Source organism: Hesperophylax consimilis, chromosome 16 (genome assembly GCF_061612785.1).
Source record: "Hesperophylax consimilis isolate HC1 chromosome 16, BYU_Hcon_1.0, whole genome shotgun sequence".
NCBI classification, from domain to species: domain Eukaryota; kingdom Metazoa; phylum Arthropoda; class Insecta; order Trichoptera; family Limnephilidae; genus Hesperophylax; species Hesperophylax consimilis.
In genome coordinates this window covers 26,048,328-26,059,615 of record NC_142851.1, presented here as the reverse complement: position 1 = coordinate 26,059,615, position 11,288 = coordinate 26,048,328, and positions in this window count along the sequence as shown.

Genomic DNA, 11,288 nt, shown 5'->3' with positions numbered 1-11,288 from the left:
TAAAAGCGGAGTCGAAATACGCTTTTTGGTTACTAAGGAATAAGTAATTACTTCTCGAAAAATGGCTGAAGAAATCTTGGAAAGCCGAAAGGCTTAAGATATATTAGATTATGGGGTAACTGGGCTCTGATGGAAGCCTTATATTTCCATTATGATCCTGTGCTTAGAATAAATTGATTGATAGCTGCGATGTCTTCTTTTTTTTAAATACATCTATTCGAATTTTGCTTTTGGTTTCGGGAATGAATTAATTCAAATGTGATCGATCTGAAACTCGGTATGTAAACTCGCTGTCGATGACAATTCCTTTTTGTGGAAATCACATACACACACATGGACATATACGCATTTCTCTGAAATTGGATGACATTACAGCAATTAATAAACGAAGTAAATGTCGGTCCTACCCAATCTTCTAGTAGGATCATATTATATAAAATCGCGTGTTATAAATTTTCATCACTTTTTTCAATCGTTTTTATCAGGTTTTCCCATAGGAAAATAACTAAATCCATACTGGCAGATCCATAAATTTATATCTTTATGGTGATTGTATATCGTCGGCTTAGAGTGTAAACCTGCTAACGGCCAAATAGGTAACTTTACAGGAGAGACAAAAAACGTTCTTAAAAAAAAAAAAAAATTAAGAAACGGTTCTAATACAGTATTGTGTATTTTTTTATTCTTTTTAACAAAAATCAAAAGAAGAGTTGGTAAATTCAGTATTTATTTAATAATTAACACATTTGTGATATAACAGGTTTTCGTAGTGCAGTAACATTATTAATAAAGGATTTGGCAGTTTTTCACTCTTAATATTAAACTACTTCATTTTTTTTAAATTATTAGTAATGTTTCTAAATACAACGTTTTGTTAATATAGATAAGGAACACCTTTTTTCGGTATCAATATTATAATATTGATAGATTTTATAACTTTCGAAAATTACCACATAATTTAATTCTAAAACTAAATGCTCTATTATAATAGCTTCTCTTAATAACAAAATATCTCTCTTATCAAAAAAATATTGAACTCTTAATATTTTACTCTCTAACATAAAGTAACAGTTACACGTTGAAAGTTTGTAACCTGAATATTTCTAAAATAAAATCAAAATAAATCACATTACACACCAGTCAGTCTCAATTATTACTAATACGAGTAGTGACTAGTCATGAAGTAAATTATCATAATAATAACGATAGTCTTCAGGTAAAATGCTTTTTAAATATTGCAAGTCTTCAAACTTCCTTTTTGTAATTTTTATTTTTGTTTAAAAGTGATTTCTAAGGGAATCAAAAGGCAATGCAATTACAGTCGGTGATTTTCTTTGCGGTAGTATTTTCCATACATCAGTGAATCTCAATTTAAAAAATACGTCACCGTTTGGAGTGTACTGAAGAGCTCTAATATCAGTAACTTTAGCGTCATCTTTACCAAAAAAAATACTTCATCAAAGCTTTTGAAAAAAGTATGGTTTAAGTAATTTACATCATAAGGTCTAGGGTTTTTCCTTGCCGACCTGCAAATAGATATATACTGCGCAGGAACATTGATGTTTTTAATTTTTCGAAGAAAACTTCTTCGGAAAGGTTTTCACTTTGTGATGGCATTATTTATTTTAGTAAAAAGACAAATAACTTTGTTTACATCACTTTATTTGTACACAATCAACATGTTTCGTGAACAATGTTCACTTCTTCAGGATCAAACGTATACGTATACGTATACGTTTGATCCTGAAGAAGTGAACATTGTTCACGAAACATGTTGATTGTGTACAAATAAAGTGATGTAAACAAAGTTATTTGTCTTTTTATTAAAATTGATGTTTTTGTCTTTAAGAGGAATGTATGCTGTCCGCTTCCAGCTGTGTGTGCCCAACTTCTAGAAACTTTTGTTCTATGATTATGTTGTGGTTTATAGCCGACAATAGCAATGCATTAGACGTTACACAATTCCTGTTTTGATACGTGCAACCATCGCTATAAACAATGATTTTATTTGGGTTCGCTTGTTCATTTTGTCGTAAAACCTTGTTCTCAATTAAACTGACCTATATACTTGCAAACTCTTTCGAGTTTAAACCTCCTTCGGTTTCATTCCATAATTAGCAATTGACATCTTCGTTCTTTAAATTAAGGCAAGATTGTGTATTTGGAGCTTTGTTCTATAACTACTCTTTTTTATTTGGGAGCCATCAGAACCGCCTACAAGTCAACCGTAAACACACTTTCTTCAGCTTTATCTTCTTCTTTTTTCTGCTCGAGCTTCTTCTTTTAAAAAAAATACATACCTTTGCAATATCTCAATCCTCAAACCTCCGTTTGCACAAGTAACACCGAATTATGTCATTATTTGTAAGAGCACCGAAATCATCGAAAACTCTATACAGAAAGGCGGTTAAGATGGACTTAGCAGCAGACTTTTGACGCCATGGATTTGGCAATTTTACTTATCACGCGTTTTTGTCAATTTAAAGCCAAAACTGACACTAGCTGTTTTTCCTAGCTTGTGTATTTTTTTTCTCTTTTGAATGGTGTAATAAAAGTAAAAACAGTCGAAATGGATTTAGCAGGTTTACACTCTAAGCCGACGATATTATATATTTTGATACGTTTATAATGTAACCACGCTGATGACATTTCAAATCCCTGCAAATATTACAGGTAAAATGGGGTAAAAGTTTGTACACGTTTTTATAATTTTTATGCTTTCCATTCCGTAACTTTTACGTTTTTTTTTACCAATACCAGAAATCGGGATTTATGCGTGCAGTAATTCTGGGAATTACCACACATATATTTTTAAATCATTTGTGTTTAAATGCCGATATTTATGAACCAAGTTAACAATCAAAGATCATATTTTAATTAAATTATTTATTTTTGTTTTCTAGCTACCAAATAGATTTGACATGGGCAACCGCCTCGTGAGCTTAAAATTTGTACATGGCCTTATATTTTCCAAATGCAAAAGAATATTTTCATAAATAAATTATATAATACACATTAAGGAACTCCAGTCCATTTTTTGATAATAAGGAGATTCTAACTTAAACACCTGCATATTTGTAGTTATTTTGTACAGTGAAAAATTTTGAAGCTTAAAAAATATATATTCAGATCGGTCAAATAACGCCAATACTGAATGTACAAGATTCAGTTAATATACGAAGAATTAATAAATTGTTATAAATTAAAATGAATAAAAAAATATCTCTTCAAAATGCCTTGCTCGGTTGGCATCACTGTATGGGCTGTTTGAAACGTCACGCCGCAAGCCTACGCGGATTTTAAATTCGGGGTATTGTATAAAATTGTTTATGCTTTGTTATCAGAATTTTGTGAATCGAATAATTTTGATGGTTTTGAATGTATACCAAAAGTAATTAATGGTTTTGAATGTATACCAAAATGATTTAATGTTTTTTTAATGTTTACCAAAATGAATGACTGGTTTTGAATGTACCTATACCAAAATGAATTACCGATTTTTAACGTATACCAAAATGAATTACTGGTTTTTAATGTACACCAAAATAATAATAATAATAAATTTATTTCACATAAAAATAATACAATAAAACATGCGGAAACTTTGACTAGCCAACTAAGAATGGATCCTGTTTTAGGCCAGTCAAATTGACAAGTTTAGTTCATATTATAATTTAGCACTTAATATAAAACAAAACCGGTAAAGTAAATAACAGCCAGATAGTAGTAATAAAAAAACAGATCACCACAGGAGTTGTAAGGTAGAAAAAATGGGAAGGGTAGTTTATAAGTTTATAATATAGTTGGATGATTAGAAAATAATCGATAGCATTGATAAATAAAGTACAGATTAATACAGAATTGACAATTGTGTTCAGAGGTGATAAATATGTGTTTTTGTATTGTATGGACTTTAAAAAATTATGTATCATTGTTTCGACAATAATGTACATATATATTTATTATAATTTTTTATAATGAGATTATCTATTGATCAGCATATTTTCACTTTTTACCCTCCCTAAATCAAGGAGCCAGTCGTTGACCAATTTGCGCAAAACATTTGTACTTTTCGTTTTCCAAGCATTAGGAATGATATTAAATAATTTAGGTCCTAAGTACGAGAATTGCCGTTGCCCAAGGGACGTCGTGGTTTTTATTGGGACTATTGGATTATTCCTTGAAAGTCGGGTGTCGTAAAGGTGGTCGATGGAAGGGAAGTGCTGACGTTGTTTTTGTGCAATTAATATAATCTTTCTAATATACAGTTGTCTAACATCGAGAACTTATATTTCCGTGAATAATGCATCACTGGGGTACCTGAATGGTTTTTTGAGGATGACTCTTAGTAGTGATTTCTGTGCTTTAACCAGGGAGTCTAATATTGTTTTGGCACAGCCACCCCAACCTAGGGATGCATATTCGAGTAAAGAATTACACATGGAATAGTATATTGATTTCATATCTTTTACAGAGAGAATATTTCTGATGGTCATAAAGAGGTGGGTAAGTTTTCTGACTTTTGAGGCAGTTGAGTTAATGTGTTCTTCCCATCTCAGATATTTGTCTATGGTGATTCCTAAATATTTTAAACTATCTACGGATTCTAGGTTTTTGCAAGTATAAGTATTCGGTTCATTACAAATGTGAATAGTAATATTCAGTATTTCCTTGGGTTGTCCCGCTTGAGTTGCACTAAAACGTATAAATTTTGTCTTTTCCGTGTTGAGAGTAAGGAGATTATTATCTAGCCAATGTTTAACATTGTTTATCCCAATTTCGGCTTTTCTATGCGTTTCGAACCAGTTTTTCGCCTCAAATATTAAGACCGTAACGTCAGCAAAAGTGATGATATGATCGGCAAGGTTACTGTTACAAAGATCATTGATATAAATATTAAACAATATCGGTCCTAAAGTACTTCCCTGTGGAACACCAAATTCTATATTGGCTGGATCGCTTAGAGTGCCACTAATATTAACTCTTTGGCTTCGATTTTCTAGATAGCTTCCTAACCATTTAAGTAACTGCCCCTGAATACCGATTAGCTGAAGTTTTTTCAAAGGGATTTTGTGTGAGATGGTATCGAAAGCTTTGGCCAGATCCAGAAAGAGCGCGATGCTTTTAATTCCTCGATCGATGTTATTAGAAATGACTTTAGTAAGATTGCCAATGGCATTTTCGGTACCTAAACCCGGTTGGAAGCCAAATTGTCTTTCAGAAAGAATGTTATTATCTTCAAGGTAAAAGCTAAGACGGTTTTTGACAATTTTCCGGTATCGGCCGGTAATTTTGAATCGCAGATTTATCTCCATTTTTGTGTAGTAATACAACAATTGAATGTTTTAGATGGTTAGGGAATATTCCTGATTTGAGAGTTAGATTTGAGATAAAAGCTATCGGAGTTGCTATGAATGACTTAATTACTTTTAGCAGATTTGTCGAAACTTTGTCTGGTCCACAAGCGTTAGATGGCTTTAGGTCATCAATTATTTTCAAGACTTCGTTCGTCGATGTTTGTATATTATCTATTTTATGGTTGAGGTTAGAGGTGACCAACTTGGCAAGATCGGTTTCAGTTTTATTGCATTTATCGAGGATATTCTTGGCAAGTGTGGTTCCCACCGATGTGAAGTAGTTATTAGCAAAATTCGCCATATTTTTAGGATTAGAGGAGTTTGTGTTACCGATATCTAATGATTTAATTTCGGAAGACCTGTTGATTTTTGTTTTACTAATATTACGAAATGCTTCTCACATACGTTTTAGAGAATAAGAATTTTCGTAAACGAACGTTTTATAATAATTTTCTTTAGTATTTTTAATAATTGTTTTGCATAAGTTCCTGTATTTCTTATAGTGAGTTTGAACTAAAATATTATCTGGAAACTTTTGCGCCCTTTTATGTAGTTGGTTTCTTTTGTGAATCGATTTGACAAGGCCGGGAGATATCCAGGGCGTAAGTTTTAACTGGCTGTTCGGTATGAGTTTGTTACTTGTATGTTTAGATATATATGTATGAAGGATGCAGATGAATTCATTCATCGCAATGTCAGTATCAGTTTGATCAAATACTTTTTGCCAGTATTCTAATTGCAAGTCCTCAATTAAATTCTTGTAGTTTGTTCGAGGGACGTACTTAATTTTAGCAGTTGTGGGCGGTTTATCTTTAAAGCAGAGGGCTGTTGTGTAGTGGTCGGAAATTGAAGTGTGTATAACAAAAGAGTTAGCGAAGTTAATATTTTTTACGTTGATGTGATCCAAACAGGATTTGTTCGTGTTCTGTTCACGAGTAGGTGTATTGAATAAATGACAGGTTTTGAATGTATACCAAAATGAATGACTGGTTTTGAATGAATGACTGGTTTTGAAAGCAGATGAACAGATGATTTCAGATTCTAATACTAAAATCGTTTTGTCGCTTGCGGATATTTTTTTTCTTAAAGAAATGCCACTATACATGAAACTAAAAAACATATTTAATTAACAGACGTATTATGAGGGTCATAATCACTTCTTTTTTCGTTTCCTGTACAAATAAATATTTTAAAAAATCAAACACGGTTAAAAAAATCATTCAAAATTTTACGGTTGATAATTTTTTGGAGTAGTTATATTAAAATTATTAGGAAGTGTATTGTACACTTTCTAACGACTGTATTATTTATCGATATATTTACGCCCTTCGGGCATTTACATTAAAACAAGTAGGTAGGTATAAATTAATTATATAACATAGCGCATTCAAGTTAACATAATAATAGAACAGCTTCATGAATGTAATTTGGAATTAAATTTATCCATATTGGCAGTACCTATAGCAAAAATAGAATATAGAAAAATAAGATAAGAATAAAAAGAATCAAAGTAATACAAAAAAGAAGAGAGAAAACAGAAAAACAGGTATTGATACCTGCCTGGAGTAATTATCAAAAATCAACATTGAAAGAAAAAGTATTCATTTCTAAACCAAGGTAGCCTTTGGATTGGGGAATTAATAAAATAGTTTGTTTTAGATGAATAAACAAAAAACAACTAAGGAAGTCTGATGTTAAGATTCGGTATTCGGAAATTTTAATGTGCTTTATAATATGGGGACTAAATAGTGGAATTATATTCAACATTACTTCTTACCAAGGCAGTGAAGAGAATCTTTATGTGATTATGCGATGTGTCAGAAATTTAATAGACATAAAATTTACACTCACAATAATCATTCCTCGACGACTACATACGTACATATAAATGAACAAGAATAAAATTGTTGACCTGACCTTTTTATCCTTTTCGTTATTTTCCAAGCAGATAATTGGTAGCTACCTCATAGTTGAGCCTCAAAGAAGGTAGAAATCCCTCTTCTGGGATTGCGGCTGATGCATACTCACACTAAACTTTTTCTACTAGTTAGAGCGTCTCAGAAGCAGGGGCGGATCTTAGACTCAAAAGGCAAAAAAAGGTTTTTTTAAGAGGAATGGTAGACCAGCCTATTTCATAAAAAAATTGGAAGAACCTCGTGTTGTAGAAGAGATGAAATGCAGAGGCCAGCATTTAATTCCACAGACGAATTAGGTATCCATTCTCCAGTCCAGGCCGCTCGCAATCGCAAAAATTACATACATTGGTCGACTTTCTTATTCTTGAATCTCGTCGACAGTACATACTTACATACGCCAAACGTCAAAAGTCATTCCACGCGAACAGCGAGTGGGTCGAAACACTCATTGTTCGAGTAGATTGACTTCGTCGATAATCGAGGCCTAAGTTCTCAGCTCTTGCACAGACTGTCAACTTCGTGGATAGTACTTCTTGCGCTTGATGTAATGGCCTCAACCTTATTCTTTATTCTGTGCTTCGAAAAAATGACAACTTCTCTTCATCATTAGACAGAAGCAACAAGCGTTATTACCAGGTTCTCACTTTTGTATCACTCAGTTTCATTCGTCATGTTGACTAAACACGACAACTGTTGTTGCTGACATCTATAATTTATTACACATGTATATATATGTGTGAATTTTTTTTTTTTTTATTGAATATACAAACACATTACAATAATTTACAAATGTAGATATTTCGAGGCTGATTGCGAAAAAATTAGAAATTTTTAACAAAAAATTGCTCAATTTATTTATTTTTTATTTATTTATTTAATACATGTTACATTATTTTGAAATTTACACAAAGTAGATATAATGAATCACCATACTAGGCGGCTGCCTGTTTCGTGGTGACCAATTGAGTGTAATTACTTTGTATGAAATATGAAATCTAGTGTAAACATATGAAATTAGTAACTATGGATGAAGCTAAAATTTTGGAAAAATTGTTATAAAAAGTAGAAGATAGAAATTAGAAAGGAGAAAGAAGTAAATTAGCATTAGATTGTAAAAATGTACACAATTATATATATATAATTTTTAATATGTGTGCATGCAAGCACACATGTGTATAATATAGCAGCAGACATACCTATATACATATAACAACACATGTATACATACACCCATATGACGCATCCTCACGCATATAAACAATATATACATCTCTATCTGAGTACTTGGAATAGGCTACTAACACTATAACAATCACACATCAAAAAATCCCCGAGCGCTTAATTGAGAAATTATTTCTCGTGTTTGAGTTTGGGAGTGTTGTGAGCCATTATGGTTTATAGGTTGTAAAATTTCACTAGTTGATGTAGCTAAAAATTAACAAATAGCTATAAAACTAGATGATTAATTTTGATAACACTATATAATTAAGAAAATAAGAAATTTAAATACAAACTAAAAAATAAAAAAATATAACTTAAATAATATAATAGTTATTAAACTTAGAAAAAATAAGATATAAAAATAAAAATGTACTTATTAGGTACGAAATAATTGTAGGTAGGTACAGTACTGGTAGTAAATTGCTCAAAGACCGAGCTGGCAATCTTGTATGATAATGGGTACTTAATAAAAATGCAACAACAATAAACGCATATTAGCACATATTAGGAAGCGGATAATATAACTTTAGAGGATATGTATTTTTTTTTAAATATTAAATTTTGTTTATATTTATATACAGGGTGTATCGGCACTTACCCGACAAACTTTAACCAGCTATTCCTAAGTAAATATGCTAAGGAATAGCTGGTTAAAGTTTGTCGGGTACGTGCCGATACACCCTGTATATCTATATATTTTTTATTAATCATTAATCAATCAATTTTCCTAAATTCATAACGTGAATTTAGGAAAATTTAATCAATAAAAATTACAAATGAGTTCATATAAACAATTTTTTGAAAAATGTATCCAATGAAATTAAAACTTGTGATTACCGTTGGGTTTATCTAAAAGTTGTTTGATTTGTGATTTGAAAGTTTTCTATTTTTTTTCAGTTTTAATTTTATCCGGAAGGGCATTAAACAATTTTATACCTTGATAAGTATAATGGTGTTGACCAGCACTAGTATTACATTTAGGAATTTCTAAGTTACCACCTGATCTAGATCGGTTACTTATTTTTGTAGAAATTGTTGAATTGAAATGGTCTTTATGAATTTGTAACAGTGCATTCTTTAAAAAAAAATTGTTTAAGCTAAGAACCCTAAACGAGTCAAACAGCTCTGTGGTTGGAAATATCGATGGTTTTCTTTGGATGACTTTCAAAATTAACCTCTGAACCTTTTCTACAGGTGAAAGGTTAGTTTTGAAAGTCCCTCCCCAACCGATTATACCATATTGTAATATGGATTGGGCAAGAGAAAAATATATAATTTTAATCATATTATATGAAAGGATGTTTCTCAATCTAATGAATAAGTAAATAAGTTTTCTTACTCTGGTTGCCGTATTTTGGACTTGTTCGTTCCATTTTAAGTGTCTATCTACTATGATACCCAGATACTTTATACTATTTTTGCATGTTATTGGTAAACAATTACATGCAAAACCGCATTACCGCATTCTTTTTTATTTTCACATTGTGATGAATGGATTTTAATGGTAATATTGTTTTCGAAATTTTTTTCCTGCAAAGAGAATGGGATGAAATTTGTTTTCTCGGTATTTAGTGAGAGACAATTTAGGTCGAACCATGTTTTGAGTATATTTATATTGATATTGGCTATCCTCATTGTTTCCTCCCATGATTTTCCTTTTGTGATAACTACAGTGTCGTCTGCGTAAGATACGATATCTCCATCAATGGGAAGAGTGAAAATTTGATTTACATATATAATAAAAAGGATTGGACCAATGACAGTTCCTTGCGGTATGCCAAAAGATGAGGTTTTGGGTTCACTAAGGGTATTATTGATTTTGACATATTGAAATCTCTCTTTAAGGTAACTTTGGAACCATGTTAGCACTATTCCGTCCAATCCAATTTGTTTTAGTTTCTCAGTGAGTTTTGAGTGTGATATGCTATCAAATGCTTTGCGGAGATCAATGAAGATTCCAAGACACTTTTCTCCATTACCTAATTTTTGCATTATTGTTGATGTCAATTTAGCAATCGCATCCTATGTGCTGAGATTGTCCCTAAATTCAAACTGGTTTGGGCTCATTATCTTCTTATCTTTTATGTAGTTGTCGAGTTGTTTTTTAACAATTTTTTCATAGATTTTTGCTATATTTGATGTGAGTGCTATGGGACGATAGTTAGAAGTGTTTTTTTCGTCACCAGTTTTAAAAACAGGGGTCACAATAGTCTTCTTATAGTTGTTCGGGAATATGCCCTTCTTCAGACTAACATTTATTATATGAGCAATTGGTTTGCTGATTATCTCACGTACAGTTTTTAATGTTTTTACAGTTACGCTGTCGTAGCCAGGGCTCGATGATCATCGTAGACTTATTATAGCGTTTTCAACTTCTTTATCAGTTACTGAAGCAAATGTGTGGAAACCTTCTTCAAAAGTTGGGTTTAGCTCTGGTTGTTGAGTTTGTTTTTTGTCTAGGATAATATTACTAGCAAGATTAGCGCCGACCATTGATGTATTATACTAGATTAGCCCTGTCTAGTTAAATTCATTTTTAAAATAACGCCACGTAACGTACGTCACAAATATGGAGATGAACTTAACAACCCAACTCTGTTTAAACTCCTTGTACAAGCGTTCAAACTCGTAAGCGAAACCACGGAGAATTTGTTGTCAGAGGTGTTGTAATATGGACAATATGGACATATTTCAAATTTAAATATTTGGAACTCGGTTACTTTTGTGATTGAAAAAATGAACTTGCCCAGCATAGCTGAGAAGCAAAATAGACCAACAAAAAGTAAAACGCAAT